This window comes from Camelus ferus, chromosome 29 (assembly GCF_009834535.1).
Source record: "Camelus ferus isolate YT-003-E chromosome 29, BCGSAC_Cfer_1.0, whole genome shotgun sequence".
Taxonomy (NCBI): domain Eukaryota; kingdom Metazoa; phylum Chordata; class Mammalia; order Artiodactyla; family Camelidae; genus Camelus; species Camelus ferus.
The window spans coordinates 14,311,371-14,335,334 of NC_045724.1; positions in this window are offsets into that span (position 1 = coordinate 14,311,371).

The following is a 23,964-nucleotide window of genomic DNA, read 5'->3' on the forward strand; positions in this document are numbered from 1 at the left end:
CACCATGCCTTGGCCCTGCCTGCATTGGTGGAGGGGGCTTACTTAATGCTTTGAAGGGGGGCCCTGGGGGCTAGACCCAGGGGTGAGAAGGAAATCATAAACATAAAAGAAGACTGTGTTCCAGGCAGAGGGAACATTGTGAGGAAGGCCTGGGGTCAGGAATGTGGATGGTGTGATTGGGGGTAGTCTGGTCCAGGTTCTGACGTGAGTCAGCGGTGCCTGTGCACTTCCCACCACACAGCTGTGAACGCAGCACTGACTAGCGCTTACAGGAGTGGTCACCCTCTTAAAAAAGTAAAGAAGCCAGCTAACTATACTAAGCAATGGCAGCAAGCCAGACACCGTCCAAGGGCTCTGCACGAATTAGCTCTTCAGTCTCCACGATAACCTGTGAGGTGGGTGCTATGATTATCCCCATTTTAAAGGAAAAACTGTGACTGAGGTTTTCCGCTTAGCCAGAGACAGAGGCCAGATTCAAAACTGCACAGCCTGGTTTTAGAGCCTGCAGGTCCCACAGATCTCCTGGGTGGGAAGGTTTGGGAATGAGTTCATTTAATTTTACTATTATTATTTTTAAAAATTTTTATTGAAGTGTAGTTGATTTACAATGTTTCAGGTGTACAGCAAAGTGATTCAGTTATACATATACATACATATGTAATTTTTCTTTTCAGATTCTTTTCCATTATATATTATTACAAGAAATTGAATATAGTTCCTAGTGCTATATGACAGGTTCTTGATGTTTATCTATTTTATATATAGTAATGTGTGTCTATTAATCCCCAACCCCTAATTTATCCCTGCCTGCCCTTTTTTAAATCTTAACAATGAGATTTCCTCTTGTTCATTTTCAATTTTTTGGAGGTAAGAGTTAATCATGGACCCACTAATATGTAAACTTCAGTCTCTGAGAGGGGATGGACATGCCTAAGGCCAACTGGTACGTACTGACTCTGAACTTTAAACCCATATTCTTATGTATGACCAGTCCACAATACCAGGCTCTTCCAGATCCTCTCTGGAATTGAAAAGGGGGAATTATCTATGTAGAGGTAAGAGGAAGAGGAGATGGTACAGTCTAACAGCAAGACTATAAAACAGCAAGATAGACGTTTTAAACTTTCTCATACTCTGTTGTTAAAAACATCCCAATTTAAATGTATTCAGGAAAACATCAAGTTACTTTGTCTAATAAAAACATCAAGGCACTTCACATTTGTCTTAAAACTGTAATAATACAGTGCTTGGCATATAAAAATGCCTTTTGCCATTTCAAATATGTCTAATTTCAGAATTGGCCATGTGACGTTTCCAATATTGTTCATGTAATAATAGCCTGTTAATCAAATTAAACACACTATTTAAACTATCCAGGGAGCACAAGATAATGTAAATAATTCACTCACTGAGATTAATATTTAAATCAGCTTTATTTACAAAACACTATCTTGATAATTATAATTCTGTAAAGCTTTCATTTGGGCAAAGGTATAATCACTTAAGTCATAGCATTCCTTAAACTAAAAAGAGAGATAATTCAAAATTAATTTGGAAGAGAGACAAAATTCCCGTATTTCTTGCTGTGGTTCTGGATTTCCAGGAGTGGGTTCTTTTGAAGCCCGAGTCCACACTGAAGATAACCCACTATTGTTTTCAGGATATATGCCAAAGAAAACCTTCAGTGGAAAGGATTCTTGAGGTTAACCATACAAGCTTTCTGCAGGAACAGGAGGAAGAAGAGGTCCCAGAGTTGTGAACTCTCTGTCCCCTTGGATGCATCGTCAAGGAAGATCTTAATGGGAGGAAGAGGCAAAGGAAAGAAACCTCATAGGAAAGGAGAGAGAGTGTGTGTGTGAGCAGAGGGATAGTGAAAACCTTTCTATATGGGGAGCACTCCTTGTGAGATGCTCTGATCCTCTGCTCTTTCTTGCAAAATCAGCAGTCAACTTGTCTGGTTCTCTTTGTTCTGCATTTTTGCTATAAAGTGTACTCCACTCAACTATGAAGTTGGACCTATTTAGCTTTTCATTGTTTGCTTCTAGAGCTGCTGTTCCTGATGACTCTTTATGATTCATCTGGCATCTTTCAAGCAGGAATTGAGGCTGTCAGTGTGAATATGTACACAGATATACGTATTCTTTCTTAACATGGCTAAGCTTTTTGAGAATTTTACCTTTTCTTTCAAGGAGTTTGGTAAGTTGTATGGTGAGAGATTTTTAAACAAGAGAAAACTTCTGCTCCAAATTAAGAGAACTATAAAAAAAACTACCATCATCACCCAAAGATGTGCAGAAATCACGTTTGGATTAAAGAATCATTGATTTTGCATATTGACCTTGTGACTTCCTAAATTCACTTGTTAGTACTGGTTGTCTTATTCTCAATTCCTTTGGGTTCTATACACACACAAACATTATCTATGAATAAAAAACATTTTACTCATTCCTTTCCAGTTGTTATGAATTGTATTTATTTCTCTTGCTTTATTGTACTGGCTAAAACCTACAGTACAGTGTTGAACAAAGTGGTGAGCTAGACCACTGGATCTTAGCAGGAAAGCATTCATATATCACCATTAAGCATGTTATTAACTGTTAGATTTTCATAGTTATCTACTATCATATTGAGGAAACTCTCTTCTATTCTATTCCTAATTTGCTGAGTGTTTTTAATATCATAAATGAGTATTGGATTTTGTCAAATGCTTTTTCTGCTTCTATGAAGATGATCGTACATTTCTTCTTTTTTCTCTTAATGTGGTGAACTATGTTGGTTTATTTTCAAGTGTGAAACCAGCTTTTATTCCTGGAATAAACATTTAGTCATGATGTATTATTTCTGGGTTTGATTTGCTAACATTTTGGTAAGGACGTTTACATTGATGTTCATGAAGGATGTTAGTTTATAATTTTAATTTTTGTAATATTTTTGTGAGGTTTGGATGTAGGGTCTTCCTGGTATTACAAAATGAATAGGGAAGTGTTACCCCCTTTTTTTGGTTTTGAAAAGAGTTTGTGTAAAATTGGTATAGTTTCTTTCTTACATATTTGATAGAATTTGCAAATGAAGCCACTTGGGACTAATGTATTCTCTGTTTTAAGGTTTTAATTATCACTTAGAGCTTTTAATATTTTCTACTTCTCTTTGGGCCGGTTTTGGTAAGTTGTACTTTGATGGGATTTATCCATTTTGTCTAAGTTATCATATTTATTTGTATATGGTTTTAATATGTCTGTGGAACCTATAGTAATAGCCTCTCCTTTGTTTTTGACATTGGTAATTTGAGTTTCCTCTTGCTCTCTCTTTCTTTTTATTCAGTCCAGCTAAATGTTTATCAATTTTATCAATCTTTCAAGCAACCAAATTTGTCTTTGATGAATTTTTCTATTATCTATTTCCTATATTATTGTTTTCTACTCTTTATTAATTTTCTTTCTACTTACTATGAAGTTAACTTACTCTTATTTTTCTTACTTTTTAATGTAGATGCTTGGGTCACTGATATTAAGTCTTTATTTCTATCTAATATAAGAATTTAAAATTGTAATTTCCTTTTAGTAGCACTTTAGTTGCACCCCATAAATTTGGACATGTTTTGTTTTCAATTTCATTTAGTTTGTTCAAGTAACCTGCATGAAGGCAAAAAAAAAAAAAAAAAGGAAATAAAGGAATAAGAAAAACAAATAAACAAATAATATAATGGCAGACTTAAGCTATAACACATCAATAATTACCTCAAATGTAAATAATCTGAATACCTCAATTAAAAGACAGAGATTGGCCCAGTGGATTAAAAAAATTAACTATATGCTGTCTACAGGAAAGTCATTTCACATATAGCAGTACAGGCAGATTGAAAGTAAAAAGAGGGGAAAATATACCATGCAAACACTAATTTTTAAAAAGGAGGAATGGCTATATTAATACCAGATAAAGTAGACTTCAGTGCAAGGAAAATTACCAGGAACAAAGAGGGACATTCAATATTGATAAAAGGGACAAAACACCAAGAAGACATAGAAATCCTAAATGTGTATACACCAAACAACAGAGCTTCAAAATATATGAAGCAAAAACTGATAAAACTGAAAGGAGAACTAGAAATAGACAAATCTGAAACTATAACTGAAGACTTTAACATCCCTTTCTCAGCAGCTGGTAGAACTACTAGACAGAAAATCAAGAAGGTTATGGAGGAACCGAGCAAATCCTTAGACCAACAATATCTGATAGATATTTATAATATGCCCCATCCCAAACAATAGAACACACGTTCTTTCAAGCGTTCATAAAACTCACAAAAATATACCATACCTGAGACTATAAAATGAATCTCAATTAAAAGAATTGAAATCAAGGGTCTATATGCTGACCACAATGGAATCAAACTGGAAATCAATAACAGAAAAATAGCAGGAAAATTTCCAACACTTGGAAATTAAGTAATTATATAATGTATGGATTGATCAGGAAGTTTCAAAAGAAATTTTTAAAATACTTAGTACTGAGTGATAATGAAAATACAACATACCAAAATTTGTGAAATGCAACTTGAACAGTGCTGAGAGGAAAATTTATAACACTGAATACTTACATTGGAAAAGAGAAAATGATCTCAAATCAATTTCATTTGGTTCAAAATATTGTCTAATTTCCCATAGGATTATTCCTTGACCCATGAATTATTTGTAAGTGTGCTGTTTGATTTCCAAATAGGTGGCATTTTCTAGATACCTTTTTGTCACTGATGTTTAATTTACCCGTGTGGTCACAGAGCAAACTTTTCATGACTTAAATCATTTAAAATGTATTAGAATTTGTTTTCTGGATGAACATATATGGTCTAACTTGATGAAATCTCTGTGTGCATATGTAAATAATGTGTATTCTGAAATTGTTAAATGTAATATTCTACAAATGTCAATTAGGTGGCTTGTTAGTTGAAAATGACTAACAAATTGATAGTTTTGTTTGAATCTATATCCTTACAAAATTTTTAATCCACTTATTCTATCAAATGCTGAAAGAATAGTGTTAAAATATTCTGGTATAATTTCTCTATTTCTCCCTTTAATTTTGTGAATATGTGCTTCATGTGTTTTGAAGCTCCATTATTAAGGACATAGACATTTAGGAACATCATGTCTTCTTGATGAATTGACCATTTATCATGGTGTAGGGTCGATCTTTATTGCTGATGATATGTTTTGTTTTGAAGGCTACTTTGTCTGATATTAATATAGCAACAATAAGTTTTTTCTTACATGGTAAGAAAAACTTGTTTTATATGTTATAGCACAAAATTGATGATAAAAATATAGTTACATTATAGCAATAAGATAAAAAGGCAAGCAAATCTATCAAATAAATCAGTATTAACTTATATTTATTGTACATTTGGACCATAGCATATACTTTAAAAAATTTAGACAGCTTTATTGAAATATACTAGACATATAATAAACTTCACATTAAAAAAGTCTATACATATTTAACATGCAAAACTTACAAATTTTGGAGATATATGTATATAAAACCTTCACCACAATCAAGATTGTGACCATTAACATCACTTCTAAAAATTTCTTGTGCAACTTTATCTCTCCCTCCCCTCCATCCCTGCCAAGCAAATACAGATCTGCTATCTGTCACTACATGTTTGAAGTTTCTACAGTTTTATAAACATGGACTTATACAATATGTACTCTTCTTTTGTCTGATTTCCTTCACTCTGCATATTTATTTTGAGATTCATCCATGTTGTAGAGTATAACAATAGCTTACTTCTTTTTTTGCTGATTAGTAAAATATTGTATGGATTTACCACAGTTTGCTTATCCAATCACCTGTTGATGGATATTTGGGTTGTTTCCAGTTTGGGGCTATTAGAAATAAAGTTGCTATGAACATTTGTGTCCAAGTCATTATATGGATATATGCTGTCATTCCTCTTGGGTAAATATCTAGGAATGGAACACCTGGATTATACCATAGGTGTATATTTAAACTTTTAAGATACTGACAAACTGTTAGTTTTCCAAAGTGGTTGTACCATTTTACATTCCCATCAGTGATAATGCGAGTTGCAGTTCCTCCATTTTTGCCAAAGTCTGGTATGGTTAGTCTTTTTGATTTTTAGCCATTCTAATAGGTACATAGTAATATGTAACTGTGATTGCATTTCTCTAATGACTAATGATGTTGATCATCTTTCCATGTCCTTTTTGTATATCTTCTTTGATGAAGCATCTGTTTAAACCTTTTGTCCATTTTTTCAGTTGGTTATTTCTTCTCATGAGCAGAGCTAGCTCCAGCACACCACTGCATGTCTTCCTACTTCTTCACATGTGCCAGTTTTTATTTTTTGTGAATACTATCAAGAAAAAAAAATGAGGACTGAAATGTAATTTTGCTTTATTTGCTTCTGTCTTTCATAGAGAGTATAAACACTTTCCTCTGCCTGTGGGAAGGAGCAGATCAATCAGATTCTTCCTGGGTTGAGTTGATGGTGTTGGACTTCAGCTTTAATTAGATCGGGTCACCTATGATTAGTCCTATCTGCAACCTCAAGTGCAACGAACAGCTTTTTGATCTTGTTATTGAGCTGGGGAAGGTTTTGGCTGCAGTTCCAGATAGTCTTTTGGTTTGCCTTTGGATTCGATTCTGGCAGGGCCTTGGATTCAAGGGCTGGAGGAAGGCATAGCACCACGTGATTCTCTCTCTCAAAGGCAACATAGCCTATCAGTGAGACCCACAGGAGGTAGAGTCAGACTGCTTGATTGGGATCTGAGCTCCTCTCTCTGACAGTTGTGTGTCTTTGAACACAACCCATCACCTGTCTCACCCTCAGTTTCCCACTTGGGAAATGGGCATGATTCCTACCTGGGAAAGAGCCTCATGGGGTTATTGGGAGGAGGAAATGAGATGAGCCAGGTGATATGACCAGTATGGTGCCTGACACACAGCACCTCCTTTGCAGTACTAGTCATTCCAGTCTGAGGTCACAGTACTCATTTCTCCTCTGGGGGCTACCTTAGCTCCATCTCTTACCACTGGCAACAACAAAGGGGGCCTTGTAGAGGCTTTAGTCCCCATGACTGCTATCTGTCCTTCCTCCAAGCCGTCACCAAAATATTATTGCTTGATATGGACAATTGACATTTTTCCTTAAGCTTATATATAAGTATGTCTAAGAGTACTGTTATGGATTGAATTGTGTTCCCCTGCCACTACCAAACAACAACAACAACAACAACAAAAGATATGTTGAAGTCCCAATCATCAGGACTTCAGAATGTAATCTTATTTGGAAATAGGGTCTTTGCAGATTAAACCAAGTTAAGATCAGGTCATTTGTGTGGGCCCTCCCAATCCAATAGGACTGATGTCTTTACAAGAAGGGGAAATTTGGACACAGACATACACAGAAGGAAGACAACGTGAGGACACACAGGGAAAAGGATGATTGGGGGCTGCAGCTGCCAGCAAAGAAATTCCAAGGACTACTGACCAAGAAGCTAAGAAGAGGAGAGGAGGGATTCCAGCCAGTCTCAGAGGGAGCATGGCCTTGCTGATACCTCATCTTAGGCTTCTAGCCTCCAGAACTGTGAGACAACAAATGTCTGTTGTTTTAAACCACCCAGTTTGTGGTACTTTGTTGTTGTAGCCCTAGTAAACTAACAAGCACCTTTGGAAAGTGTCATTTTATTGACCCTAACATACAATCAAGTATGTCCCCTGTCCCCTCTCTCTGTGCTCCCTCAATATCTGAGGCTCTTCCCTGAGTCCCTCCTAGTCGGGGCTCTGGAGAAGCCACCACCCCTGTCCCACCCAGAGAAGAAGCTACTGGCTCCTCCACTCTCTTCCTTTTGCCCCCATTCTCCCAGTCCCATCCTGCTCTCACCTTCCAGGAACTACCCCTCCCCTCACTCTCCGAAGCGGAGACCTGGACCCACAAGGAGGCAAACACATCTTGAGTCCCTCCTGTGCCCTGGGGCTCTGCAATGTGCGGTCCCATGGGATTCTTGCAGCCCTTCCCCAAGAGAAGGATGGTACTAACCCTATGTTGTAGGAAGACACTGAGGCTCACAAAGGTTGTGGAAAGGCCAGCTCAAGAGGGGAATATCAGGAAGCAGGCTCAGTGTTCACTCCAAAGCCTCCCTCTTTACACTGCCCGAGGCTAGCGCCAGTGCCGGGTGCTGGCCCCGTGCTGGGCCTCTGTTCTCCCAGAGGTCCTCCAGGCCTGGGCTCTACTCTTGTTTCCCTAAAAGTCCCTTCTCCATCTAGCGGTCAGTGACCTTTTAAAGCATAAACCAGATCATAACTTCTTGTGCAATCTGCTAGGGACTTTTTACTTGTTTATTGTGTGTCTTCCTCTGAGGGTAGGGACCTTGTCTGTCCTCTCACGGCTGAATCTTCGGGCACAGAGAGCAATGCCTGGTGCACAGTAGGCACTCAGGCAGTGGCTATTGATGGAGTTGAATCAGCACAGCATGGTGGCTGGGTTTGGAGGCAGGAATGGGGCTGAGTGGGAGGTGAGTTTGTAGGGAAGCTTGGCTGTACTGGGTTGGTCCTGCAGTCAATTAAAATCTCAAGCTTGTCTGCCCGAGTATCTACTGGTGAAATGATGATGTTGGGGAAGTTTGTCTTTGGTTCTTGGGCTGACCACCTTGACTATCATCCTAAGCCCACCTCTGCCAGATGTCAGCCCAAAGTCTTATCTGATGAGCTGTTTCTCTCTCATGCATAGCTCCCTGTATTTTCACGAGCTCTGAGTGGAACAAAAAGCACTGTGGATCCAAAGGGATGCAGTACTAATGGTGGAATTTTAGATGCTGTGAAAAGACTAGAGGAGACATACTTTGGGGCAGTTAGTGTCTTTGCAGGAACTCAAAGCCTCCCTAGTATGCAGTGACTCACTCCAAAGGGGGACTGCCACCTGAAGAGATGTGGCTGCTCCCAGGGTGCCTGTCTCAGGACAGGTGAAGCACTGTCTCATCTACAATCATGGTAATCTTCCCCTTTGTCCCCATGTAGGATTGTGGCCATCTTTTCAGACTCATCCATCCCACCCTTCTCATTCAACCAAAATGGACCTGAAGCCCAGAGAGGGTAGTAACTTGCCTGACATCACGCAGCAAGACAATGACCTGTGCATATAGCCCAGTTCTTCCGACTTCCAGTCTTTTCCTTACCTTGGTGATTTGCAATCTGTGTTTTAGGGAGTATTTTTTTATTTCTTTTTTAAATTTTTTGTTTTCTGTAGGATGGGTTCGAGATATAGTAATGGGCTAATAGACTTACAGAAAAGGGTAACCACAAGCCAAAAACTTAGAACGGAGTCACAAAAACTAAATAAAATCCACAATAATACAAAGGAAAATTACCAAACCACAAAAGGAAGAAGAAAGGAACAAAGAGGAAATACCAAATCAACTGCAAAGATAAGTTCAAAATGGCAATAAACACACATCTATCATTAATTACTGTAAATCTTAATGGACTAAATGCTCCAGTCAAAAGACATAGAGTGGCAGACTGGATAATAAAGCAAGAACCTTTAATATGCTGCATACAAGAGACCCACTTTAGGGAGAAGGACACATATAGATTGAGAGTGAAAGGATGGAAAAGGATATTCCATGCAAATGGAAAAGCCAAAAAAGCAGGTGTTGCAGTACTGATTTTAGACAAAATAGACTTTAAAACAAAGGCCATAAAGAAAGATAAAGAAGGACATTTTATAATGATTAAAGGAGTGATACAAGATGAGGATATTACACTTGTTAATATATATGAACCCAATATAGGAGCACCTAAATACATAAAACAACCTGGGGAGGATGTGGCCCTGGCCTCCCCTCTCTTTTGGCTGGGGAGTTTCTGGCAGGCTTGGGAGCCTGGGAGAGCCCTGCATGTTGGTGGCCCAAGCCTAGACAATGCAAGGCAGCAATTGGGGTCATATATCACTGGCCTGTGTATCTCTTCTATAGCATCAGAGCTGACAGGTCTGACATGTGTCACAATGTGTTCCCTCTGGGAGCCCCCTGCCAGCACCCGGCCATGGGAAGCCTGTGGAGGCCTGCGCCTGTCTGAGCTGTGATTAGGCCATGGGCAGGGAGGTGCAAGGGGTAGGCGATGCCTGCTTTTCATGCCTGGCTGGATTTAGGACACTGGGCACAGGCCTGCTGACAGCTCAGGGTGGCTTTAGGGAGGGCACCAGAGCCTAGGAGCAGAACCCTAACTCATACACCCCAGTCATAGACTCTGGGCAACTGGAATAAAATACACTTACAAGGCCTTAGAATCATAGCACTTTTTTATGCAGAGATGAATGCAGGATTCTCTGGAAGCACACAGAAGGGCCCTGCTCACTCTTGAGGAGCAAGGAGGACTTTCCAAGGCCAATCACATCTGAGCTGCTTAATGCATCATGCATATTCTAAAGCTAAATTTAGGCCAGTGTCCAAGACCTTAAGCTCTGTTTAGTTGAAATATAATTCAAGTCACAAATGTAATTTAAAATTTTCTAGTGGCTACAATAAAAAAGTTTTTAAAAAGGTGGAATTAATTTTGATATACTGTATTTAACTGAATATGCCCAAAATATTTCAACATGTAACCCTATAATCATATAAAATTTATTAATAGTTATTACTTTTTTTTTAATACTAAGTCTTCAAACTAGTGTGTATTTTACACTTAAAGCACATCTCAAACAATAAATGCTAGAGAGAGTGTGGAGAAAAGGGAACTCTCTTATTGGTAGGAATGTGGTTTGGTGCAGCTATTACGGAAATTCCTTAAAAAGCTAAAAATAGACTTAACAAATGATCCAACAATCCCACTCCTGGGCATATATCTGGAGGAAACTCTAATTTGAAAAGATACATGTACCCAATGTTCACAGCAGCATTATTTACAATAGTCAAGACATGGAAGCAACCTAAATGTCCATTGACAGATGACTGGATAAAGAAGTTATGGTGTGGAGACGAGGCCAAGATGGCGGAGTAGTAGGATGCTTGTGGCTCACCCTCTCCCACAGATACACCAAGACTCACATCCACGGACCCACTACTCAGCCAACCAGAGCATCTGCAGAACTAAATTGTAAAAGAAGACATCTAAATCATTAAGAGCAAAGATGGACAAGTTTCTGGAAACATACAGTCCACCAAGAATGAATCAAGAAGAAACTGACCACTTGAACAAACTGATCACTAGAAACGAAATCGAAATAGCAATAAAAAGCCTCCCTACAAATAAAAGTCCAGGACCGGACGGCTTCACTGGGGAATTCTACCAAACATACAAAGAAGAACCCATACCAGTCCTTCTCAGACTCTTCCAGAATATTGAAAAGGAGGGAATACTCTCAAACTCATTCTATGAAGCTACCATCACCCTGATACCAAAACCAGGCAAAGACACTACCAAAAAAGAGAATTATAGGCCAATGTCACTGATGAACATAGACGCCAAAATCCTCACCAAAATATTAGCAAATAGAATCCAACAACACATAAAAAAGATTATACATCATGACCAAGTGGGGTTCATCCCAGGGACACAAGGGTGGTTCAACATATGCAAATCAATCAATGTAATACACCACATCAACAAGAAAAAGGATAAAAATCACATGATCATCTCAATAGATGCAGAAAAAGCATTTGATAAAATTCAACACCCATTTATGATAAAAACTCTCACCAAAGTGGGTATAGCGGGAACATATCTCAACATCATAAAAGCTATAGATGACAAACCTACAGCCAGCATAGTATTCAACAGTGAAAAATTCAAAAGCTTCCCACCAAAATCTGGGACAAGACAAGGATGCCCACTATCACCACTCCTATTCAACATAGTCTTGGAAGTCCTAGCCACAGCAATCAGGCAAGAGAGAGAAATAAAAAGGATCCAAATTGGGAAAGAAGAGGTAAAAGTGTCACTATATGCAGATGACATGATACTATATATAGAAAACCCTAAAAAGTCCACACAAAAACTACTAGAGCTGATTGAAGAATTCAGCAAGGTAGCAGATTACAAGATTAACGTTCAAAAATCAGTTGCATTTCTTTACACTAACAATGAATCAACAGAAAAAGAAAATAAAGAAACAATCCCCTTTAAAATAGCACCCAAAGTAATAAAATACCTAGGAATAAATCTAACCAAGGAGGTGAAAGAATTATACACAGAAAACTATAAGCCATTGATGAAGGAAATTAAAGAAGACTTTAAAAAATGGGAAGATATCCCATGCTCTTGGATTGGAAGAATCAATATTGTTAAAATGGTCACACTGCCTAAGGCAATCTACAGATTTAATGCAATCCCTATCAAATTACCCAGGACATATTTCACAGAACTAGAACAAATCATAATAAAATTTATATGGAACCACAAAAGACCTAGAATTGCCAAAGCATTACTGAAGAGAAAGAAAGAGGCTGAAAGAATAACTCTCCCAGACTTCAGACAATACTACAGAGCTACAGTCATCAAGACAGCATGGTATTGGTACAAAAACAGACATATAGACCAATGGAACAGAATAGAGAGCCCAGAAATGAACCCACACACTTTTGGTCAACTAATCTTCAACAAAGGAGGCAGGAATATACAATGGAATAAAGACAGTCTCTTCAGCAAATGGTGTTGGGAAAATTGGACAGCAGCATGTAAAGCAATGAAGCTAGAACCCTCCCTTACACCATACACAAAAATAAACTCAAAATGGATCAAAGACTTAACACAAGACAAGATACAATAAACCTCCTAGAAGAAAATATAGGCAAAACATTATCTGACATACATCTCAAAAATGGTCTCCTAGAGCAGTCTACTAAAGCAATAGAAATAAAAGCAAAAATAAACAAATGCGACCTAATGAAACTTACAGGCTTCTGCACAGCAAAGGAAACCATAAGTAAAACAAAAAGACAACCTACGGAATGGGAGAAAATTTTTGCAAATGAAACCGACAAAGGCTTGATCTCCAGAACATATAAGCAGCTTATACGACTTAATAAGAAACAAACAACCTAATCCAAAAATGGGCAGAAGACCTAAACAAGCAATTCTCCAAGGAAGACATACAAATGATCAACAGGCACATGAAAAAATGCTCAATATCACTAATTATCAGAGAAATGCAAATCAAAACTACAATGAGGTATCACCTCACACCAGTCAGAATGGCCATCATTCAATAATCCACAAATGACAAATGGTGGAGAGGCTGTGGAGAAAAGGGAACCCTCCTACACTCCTGGTGGGAATGCAGTTTGGTGTAGCCACTGTGGAAAACAGTATGGAGATTCCTCAAAAGACTAGGAATAGACTTACAGTATGATCCAGGAATCCTGCTCCTAGGCATATATCCAGAAGGAACCCTACTTCAGGATGACACCTGCACCCCAATGTTCACAGGAGCACTATATACAATAGCTAAGACATGGAAACAGCCTAAATGTCCATCAACAGATGACTGGATAAAGAAGAAGTGCTATATTTATATAATGGAATACTACTCAGCCATAAAACCCGACAACATAATGCCATTTGCAGCAACATGGATGCTCCTGGAGAATGTCATTCTAAGTGAAGTAAGCCAGAAAGAGAAAGAAAAATACCATATGAGATCGCTCATATTTGGAATCTAAAAACAAACAAACAAACAAAGCATAAATACAAAACAGAAACAGACTCATAGACATAGAATACAAACTTGTGGTTGCCAAGGGGGTGGAGGGTGCGAAGGGATAGATGGGATTTTGAAATTGTAGAATAGATAAACAAGATTATACTGTATAGCACAGGGAAATACACACAAGATCTTATGGTAGCTCACAGAGAAAGAAATGTGACAATGAATATATATATGTTTGTGTATAACTGAAAAATTGTGCTCGACAATGGAACTTGACACAACATTGTAAAATGATTATAAATCAATAAAAAATGTTAAAAAAAGAAGTTATGGTGTGTGTGTATATATTTATGTATATATATATGTATGTATGTATGTGTGTATACATATAATGGAATATTATTCAACCATAGAAAAGAATAAAGAAATGCTATTTACAGAAACATGGATGGACCTGGAGACTATCATATTAAGAGAAGTAAGCCAGAAAGAGAAAGAAAAAAATACCTTATGATATCATGTATTTGTGGAATCTAAAAAAAATGACACAAATGAACTTATTTACAAAACAGAAGCTGACTCACAGACATAGAAAACAAACTTATGCTTACCAGGGGGAAAGGGAGAGGGTGGAGAAATAAACTGGGATTTTGGGATTTGTAGTTACTAACTACTATATATAAAATAGATACCCAAAAAGGTCCCATTGTATGGCACAGGAAACTATATTCAATACCTTGTAATAGCCTACAATGAAAAAGAATATGAAAAGGAATATATATATATATATAAATGAATCACCATGCTATACACCAAAATTAACACAACGTTGTAAACCGACTATAGTTTGGTAAAACATAAAAAATAAAACAAAGCACATCTCAATTTGGATGCTACATTTTCATCAGAGAAACGATCAGTTTTACATTTCATAAAATCTACATCAGAAAGGTACTCATGTTGTTCTAAACATACTAAAGTTTTCTAATAAGTGAATCAAATATCCATTTTAAAATTAAAATTTAATTTTAAATTTAAATGAATTAAAATTAAAACTGATTTTAACAAAATAAAATTTAAAAATTGACACTGAAATTTCAGTTTCTTAGTCACTCCAGCCCCACTTCAAGTGCTCAGTAGTCACTGTGGCCAGCGGCTGGCCTCTCCTGAATACACCGGTTACCTACCCTTCTGTCCCTTTACACAGGTGTCCTCTCCTCCCCTCCACACCTCTAAGCTCTGCCTCTTCCCCAGACCCCATCTCGTTCACCCTACCCTAACCGTCCCTGCCTCTCACTGTGGCCTGTCCTTTTCTGTTCCTATAGCCTGTGAGGGCTGTCTGTCACCACATGGAAAGCCAGCAGCAGAGTGGGACCAAGACCTGCTCTTCCCCTCCCCCAGATCTCTTCCTACGCCCCTTCTCCCTTCCTACGCCCCTTCTCCCTCTTGCTCCCAGAACTGGCCCAGGCCTGCAGGGAGGCAGACACAGCCAGCATGCTCTGTGCCCTCACTGACTTCCTTTTCTGAGGCTTTCCAGGACTTGCCCTTTTGGGGGTCGGTGGGGCATGCAGCCCTGCTCTCATTCTTCACAAGGCTGAACTCAGGAGCAGGGAGAGAGGCAGTTTAGGGTGGTGATGGAGGTCATAGGAGGCACTGATGCTCACCCACAGAGGGAGGGGTAGTTACCCCAGGATGGCCCCTTGCCTGGATTCTAACTCTAGGCCCACCAGCCTCTCTGAACCTCAGTTTTTCCCTCTGCCCAATGGGATCTCCTCATTCTCTGAAGATGGTGTCCTCTGAAGGGACAGCAGGGTGGGTTCCCCAAATCCAGAACACACCTGGGGCTGTTTCCATTAACACCTGAGGCTCTGCTCAGCCATGCCCTGGGCCTATTCCTATAGAAGCCACGTTCAATCCAGAGGGGATGTGAGGCCCCGTCACCATCAGCTCCTCTCCTGTCAATCCCCCATCCAAAGAAGAACCAGCTCTTTCTGTCCCTCAGTTACTTCCCCCTGGGGGGCCTTTTGTCCCATTCTGGCCAATGAGCTTGGATGCTGTCCTGTGAGCTCCAAACATTGAATGGATCAGGGTCTCCAACCCTTTCAAGTAAGTACTTACACTTTCCCTCTGTCTCCTGTGGCTCCTGCCAGTCAAAATAATTTCAAACCTAACTTTATGCAGTTGGTTTGCAAAAACAGTAAATGTGTTACATATGCATTTCTAAGTTGAACAGATCTACCTCATCTCTGGCTGTTCTTAGAGCTGTCCCATCCTTTCTCCCAGATATTAGTTACACAGCCATGTCAAGACAAGGACATGGAGGCACCTAGCATAATGCCTGGCACATCTCAGGGGCTTGATGAGTTGAAAGAACACATTGACTTAGTCCCCTATCAGTAAGTCAGAGTTCCTCCCATCAGCTGGATCCTTTAGGGCGCAGGGTGGAAATGTGAAAGAAGGATCCAGGATGGGCACATAGTGGGTGCCTGGCATAACTGTTAGATGAACTTTTAGATCTTCCCAGAGCCACGGCCCATCCTGCAAAGAAGCGTAGAGCCAACTGTCCATGGTGACCGCTGGCCAGCAGTTACCAAGATTGTGCCAACACAACACTCCCTGGAGACAGACCCTCTAAGGCAGGAACACCCAGGCACTCGCTCTCCAGCCACAGAATTGCTAGCTGTCATTAGAGCCTGGAGGCATGAATGTGCCCACCACGTTCAGTTCTTTTGAAAGTTGTACTTATTATGGGTAGGAAAAAATAACCCATTATGTCATCACTTCTTTTTTTTTGGACTGTATAAAACAAGATGTGTTAATTTCCTCCTGGCTGCCTTTACGCCAGTCACTGTAGACAACCAACCTTCTAACCTCTGTTAACAGCCTCAGGGTGCTGTCTTAATCAGGATCTAAGATTATATAGACATGTCAGTTTATATCAGCATGGCTATAATAGCTATTTTAAAAACAAAAAATGCTTTATACACTTTATACTGGGGTACAACTTGCTTTCCCAGTTAACATTATCATGTTATTAACACACAAAGATCTCCATCACTCTCTTCAGTGCTTATGTGGTGTTCCACAGAATGGATACATCATCATTTGGTGAGCCAGTCCATCAATGGACACTTGAGTTGTTTTCAGGTGTGTGTGTGTGTGTGTGTGTGCGCGCGCGCGTGCGTGAACACAAGCAATGCTTCAAGGCCACCTAGGCTAGTTGACCTTGCAAGACAGAAACTTCCATCTCTTGGCTGCACCTGATGTCCCTGCCACCAGCCTTGTCAATGGGTGTTGTAAGTCCTGGGGATGTTGGGGACCTGGGTGGGAGTGTGGATGGTGCAGCACACTCTGCCCACTGCTGGGAAGGTGGGCAGGCAGGGTATGCAGAATGGCAGCAGCCTCCAGGTCTCCTGAGATTCTGTCCATATCACAGGCTCTGACTCCCTCCCGGATGCACCCGGCATCCCAGTCTCTGCAGGGAAAGCCAGCAGTGGTGAGGCATAGGAGAAGCTCCTATCTAGAGCCATGAGGATGAAGTAAAGCAGTGTCCCTGAAGGCCCAGACTAGGAACACTAATTAATCCAGGATAACTTGGTACCAAGAGAGGGAGACCATGTTTCGGAAGGCACAGGAAGGTCTAGGAATGGCTTCCGAAGGGTCTCACAGTCCTGGCCTGGCCTTGGGTCCAGCTGCTGGCCCAGCTGCTGTGGGCAGATAGAGCTGAGGTTGGGGGTGGCTTGGCACTGACCCCCAGTCCCTGAGGAGCCAAAGGAGAAGCTGCCAGGCTTGGCAGAGCGGGTGGAGGGAGCCCCACACCCAGTGTCTGTGGTCACAGCTCTGGATGTGGATGAGGTAGGTAGGGGAGGCAGTACCATGTCAATACCCCCCACCTGCCTGCAGGAGGGAGTGTGTATGGGGTTGGCTGCCAGCTCCCTCCAGCTTGGAGGATGGCGCTGGGGCTGCCAAGGGGTCGAGGAGGGGATAGGTTAGAGGTATCTAGGGACTTGGGAGGAAGGGAAATGCTATTAAAAAAGTAATTTGTTGTGTGTATTTTTTCTGATTACAAAAGCAATGCATATTCATTGTAGAAAATTTGGAAAAGAGAGATAAGTACAAAAAGCAAATAAAACCCCTCTTAATCTCCCCATTCAGGGACAGTCACTTTCATACCCAGTGTGATGGTTAAGAGCCCAGGCTTGGGGCCTAAGTACCTGGGCTTGAATCCTGATTCTGCCACTAAAACGAGCTGTGTGACCTTGGACAAATGCCTTAACGCCTCTTTACTTCTCTCCCAGCATTGCTATGAGGACAATGTGAACATGCCTGAAGCTCTTGGCACACAGAGAGTGCCCACTAAGTGTTAGCTGTTGTTTTGATAACAAACCCCTCTCCACCTCCACCTGAATGACTGACAGTTTCCTCAAACTCACCCAGGCTAGAGCAGGACTGCTGGGTTCACCCCACTCATAAGTCTGTCCCTTAGCTTTCCCTGTCACAGGACACGGTGCCCCCAGCACTTGGGTGTTCAGCACTTGACTTGTCATTGATGCCTCTTTTGGATGTCAACCAGTCCACCAGAGGTCCCCTTCTGGGTCAGAGATCAGGAGGAGGAAGCAGAGGAGGAGGAAGGCGAAAGAGGGAAGAAACAGTGGCCCTTAGGAAAGGGGAAGTCAAGGAAAGACAGAGGAGTAAGGAGAGAAAGAAACGCTGTTATCACTCTCCTGCCTGGGTGAACACAGGCATACCCTTCCCCTCAGCTCAGGCCCTCCTGCCCAAACCTGCTGCACCTCTCTCTGGCAGGCACCCTGCACACTCGGGCCCCAGCCCCCTCCCCTTGGCCCAGGCCACAGCCCTGCCTCTCCATTCTCTGGGTCCTGTCAATAATTCATGGCTTGCAGGCTATGATAACTATCAATAATGCACAGGCAATAATGTTCTACAGCTCTCTGCACAACTGTGTTACTCCTTAATGTATGTGGGGCTGCGCCCAGGCCTGCTCACCGTTCCTCCCTCAACAGGACCCCCAGTGGCTCATGAGAAGAGCTGGGCTGGCCAAGGAGGAAAGGAGCTGGGTGTCAGGTTGGGAGGCCAGCTCTGCCCACCTCCCAGAGCTGCCTCTTCCTAGCCCATCCTCAGGCCATTCCTCAGGCTCCCTTCAACTCCAGGCAGGACCTGCCTCTCAGTTCTAATACTCAAACAGGCAGGGAGCACACCACAGCCCATTCCTGTGGTCAGATGTCAGTTTATTCAGTTCTAATCTCACAACCTCACTTGCTAATCTGTTTCCTCACCTGTAAAATGGGGCTGCTGATACCTCTCCCGACAACCCACCACACTTTGCAGTGGTTCAGGAAGCTGGTAGGATATCGCCTTGGAGAGCTGGGAAAGCACTTTCCAAGCCAGGACTGCCAGGTGGATGCCTTGCGTGGTCGTTACTGCCATGTAAGCAGCACCTGGGCCAGACACTTTGGGGAATGGATAGGATGGGGGTGAGGCAGAAATACACAGACCCTGTCCTCAGAGGGCTTCCTAGAGGGGCCAGGCAGGCAATGTACAGTGAATGAAGCTGGCTCGGTGTGAGGCTGTAGGGAGTGGTGAGGACTGTGGAGAATTGGAGATGCATGTTCTGCCTAAAATACATGTCTATTACTTGGCAACAGCAGACGGTGCCATGTAGGTACGTGGGTGTAGGGTTACCATGTTCATGTACATATCAAGGGGGAGTGGGAATGTGGGTTTTTATGAAAAATATCTCCTGATTTTTAAATGTGGGTTAAAAATTGGAAATGTGGGGCACTGGCAAAGCAAATCCATCAATGGACCAAATCTGGTCCTGGCTACTACTTTAGCCTACAAACTGGGTGCTTTCTCTGTGGTTTTCTACCCAAAGAACAAGCCCAGCCAGTTCAGAGCAACTGAAGGAGTTTATACTGGGAGTCAGGGAGCCTGGGACTAATCCAGGCACCACCAGCCATGTAGGTTATATGAGTTTTCTTCTCTGAGCCTCACCTTCTCCTCTATATAACTGGAGTGCTGGGCTTAGTGGTGGATGAGGCCCCTTGCAGCTTTAAGGCTACTGTGGAAATGTTCTGAACTTCCAGACAGGGGTGGCCAGAGTCTAGAAGCTTGGCTTTCATCAGGTGTCACGGGCCAGGTAGTGTGGGGTGGGGGAGGAAAGGGCTTGGGGGCACCCCCGGTAGGAGAGGAGGGGGTGGCACCACACACATTCAGGCTTCACCAGGGTCTGTAGGCCACAGCCCTTGGATCACTCTTTGGGAGCCCCTCACAGGTAAGACCACCTGAGTATGGGGCTTTCTTTGGTTTTTGGTAATTCGGCCCTCCAGGTAGGGTTTAAGTCAACCTCTCTACAGCTAACTTCTGTCTCTGACAAATTGTGCTGCTCACACTAACATGAGGGGTGGGCCCTCTCCTTGCTGAACTTGTTATTTCATTGTCATGTCAAAGCCTCACTACAACCCTATGAAGTAGCATAATCCCCATTTAAGACAGATTTTTAAAAACTCACATAAGCAAAAACCCCACTAAGGCTCAGAGAAGGTAAGCAATTTACCCAAGGTCACACAGTGAAAGACAGTGAATGTGAGAACCCTAAGTCACACCTAAGTGTGTCCAGTTCCAAATCTCAATCTCTTACCACATTCTTCTGCCCCAAGTAGGTGTGAGGTTCCTGGCATGTGGTTTCCTATGCTGCCTGGGGCAGGACTTGCTGGGAGTGAATGGGAGAGTCACGGAGAGAAGACTGCCCACCATGTGCAGAGTGAGGATGAAACCACAGGGAGGCCACAGGGAGCCACAGGAATGGGAGAGTCACGGAGAGAAGACTGCTCACCATGTGCAGAGTGAGGATGAAGCCATAGTGAGGATGAAGCCACAGGGAGCCACAGACATGGCCTCTTGAGTGCCTCACAACTGTCTGATGAGGGTGGAGGCAGAGCACATCACATCCATTGTCCAGAGGAGCAGGTTGAGGCCAGCATGGAGCTTAGCCCTAATAGTAGCAGAGCTCTGGGACAGCAGGGGAAGAGCACAGCTCTGGGGATAGTCTGTCTGGACTGGGATCCTGGCTCTGCCAGCTCCCTAACTCAGAGCCAGGGTCCCCTCCTCATTGGGGAGGCCTGTTGTGAGAATTCAGGCAGATGGCATACATGGAAGCGCCTGGCTCCTGTTAGGCCCTCAGTAAGCATTTGTGTATGAAAGGAAATAGGAAGAGAAGACAAACTTCTTAATTACCATTCCATTTCCCCTCGTATCTTGGCTGCAGAGAGGAACATGGTGGTCATTAAAATAAGGTGATTTGCATTGTATACTACTAGGTTGTTTGATGGGATGGACTGGTTTAAAAAACACAATTTTTAAAAAAAGAAAAGGAAAAGAGAAGAAAAAGAAAGCTAAGGTGAGGCTGTGGGTCCCAGACTTTCAGCAGAATTGAAGTGGGGAAATGCTGGTGGGTGGGGAGGGTTGCAGGAGATTGAGGCCTTACAGGGGAGGGACCTGCTAGTGGGGCTGCTGGCTTGCCCCCTGGCTGTAAAGTCACCTGTGAGCCCATCCTGGAGATAAGACTTCTATTTGAGGACAGCCAGTCCCTGGAGGTAGGGTTTGAAAGACCTACCCAGGACTGGAGCTAGAGTCAGGCAGGTCAGGCGGGTCAGGCAGCACAGGCAGCTAGCTGGGCTGTCCTGGGGCTGACTGCCTGCCTGGGGAGGGGCCCTTCTGGCTGAGTCTGAGGCCGAGGGGGACCTGAGAGTCAAAAGAATCACTCTGAAGGACTCTGGCTATTTAAATTGCTCTTTAAAAAAACCACAATAAGATATCACCTCACACCTGTTAAAATGGCAGTCATCGAAAAGAACACAAATAACAAATGTTGGTGAGGATGCGGAGAAAAGGGAACCTGTGTACATTGTTGATGGGATGTAAATTGGTGAAGCCACAGTGGAAAACAATATGGAGGTTTCTCAAAAACCTAAAAATGGAACTACCTTATTACCTAGCAATTCCACTCCTGGTTATATATCTGAAAAAAACCCGAAACCACTAATTCGAGAAGATACATGCATCCCAATGTTCCTAGCAGCATTATTTGCAATTGCCAAGATATGGAAGCAACTTAAGTGTCCATCAACAGATGAATGGATAAAGATGTGAGATATATATATATATATATATATATATATATATATATGGAGAGAGAGAGAGAGAGAGAGAGTGTACTACTCAGCCATAAAAAAGGACATTTTGTCATTTGTAACAACAGAGATGGACCTGGAGGGTATTATGCTAAGTGAAATAAGTCAAAGAAAGGCAAATACTGTATGGTATCACTTATTGTGAAATCTAAAAAATAAACGAGTGAATTTAACAAAGCAGAAACTGACTCTCATAAAAAGAACAAACTAGTAGTGACCAGTGGAAAGAGGAAAGGGGGGAGGGGCAAGATAAGGGCAGGGAATTAAGAGACACAAACTATTATGTGCAAACTAAATAAATTACTAGGATGTGTCGTACAACACAGGGAATATAGCCAATATTTTATAATAACTATAAATGGAATATAACCTTTAAAAATTGTGAATCACTATGTTGTACACCTGAAACACATAATATTGTACATTATCTATACCTCAATTAAAAAAAAGAAATAAGCAATGGAAAAATTGCTTTTATTTCTCATCACTCATTTTTAGACTCATCTTACTACTTTATACCACACAGTCTTATATCGATGCCAGCTTGATCAGAGCAATATGTTAATACCTCAAGCAAAGGTCCAAGTTCTAGCTTAATTAGGGGAGCAGGTAAAGTTGCTCTAATGAAGCCCAGAGAGGTGACACCATGTGTCCAGGTCACATAGCAAAACAGGCTTGAGTTCTGAAGAGGAAATTGCTCATCATAACCCCCTGTTCCAGCCCCAGTTCCCCTTAAGGCCACATGTGTAATTGTATTTTTCCAGGTAAGCTGCGTCTGGGAGGGGCACCCTGGGGTCCTGTCTCCACACCTGCAGCCTGGCCCTTCCTGCAATATTCATCTGGCTCTTATCAATGTTTCATCTGCTTTCTATCCCACATCACCCCTGCTACCGTATTCTCACATTTGAGCTTGGGATCATGAAAAATAGATGTGTTTACTCCACCCACCCTTTTCCAGGTTGGGGCCCTAACAGGAAGTGATCTTGTTCAAATGTTCTCCCAGTCACCTGATTCCCTGGCTCCCAACACCTCCTGCCCCAACAGGGCTCAGAAAAGGATACTAAACGTACCTTGCTTCTGGACTTGGCTTTCATCTTTTCAAAGTTCACTTCTGCATACCATCTGTATTTCTGGCAGGCAGGAGAGTTGTCATCTTTGACCACTGGGTTCAGAGGTCCAATGCCACACAGGAAATTTTTAATGGTGGTGAAGGGGCAGGAGACAGCTCTGACAGCTGTTATTCCTCTGATCTCTTAATTTGGGCTGTCCTTCTACTGATGTCCTCCCAAAGCTGCATCCTCTAACAGAATGGGCTCCTGAGGCCCGAGCTCTTTCCTTTTTATCACATGATAGAAAAAATAACATCTAGAAGGGAGAGAAGAGGCAGGAGGAAGCTGAGGCTGGTTACTCAGCTTTGGTCACATCATGCCCCTCCTCAGAGACCTACAGTGGCTCCCAGTATCCACGAGGAAATCTTAATCCCTCAGTTTTGCAAGGAAGGCCCTTTGCAAAACTGGGCCCAAACCACCTTTCCACTCTCTCTCACTTCTCCTCTCTCCAGTAGTCACACTGGGAGGTTCACCTTTCCAGGAACCCTGTCTGCACTGCCTCCCCTTTAGTGGAACTGCCCCATCCCTGCTGGTCTCTTTCTCCTCCTGATTTAGACCAGAGATTCTCCCACCTACCAATGGTTCTGTGCAGAGAACCCCCTGATGCCTGGGTCCTGCCCCAAGAGTCTGCTTAAATTGGTCTGGGATGGAGCCTGGGCATCAGTATCTTAACCTCCGAGACACTTGGTAAACTACAAGCTTGTCTAAACAATAAAACACACTGCCCACAATCCGCCTGAGAATGCACTTTACCAGGGCAAGAAGGAGAAGTTTTAAAAGCTTGATTTTGCATCTAATTTAGGTTTCACCCCTCCTCTTGAAAGCTGGTGGGCTTATTTTCCAGAACTGGGGAGATGGCTTGCCTAATGACTGGGCCAGCCTCCCCATCTGGCTGACATTCCTTCTCTTCAGGTCCGGGGGTGGAAGAACCTGCAAAAGGCAACAGGAGGGGCTCCCCACTGCTACCTGCATTCGCCCG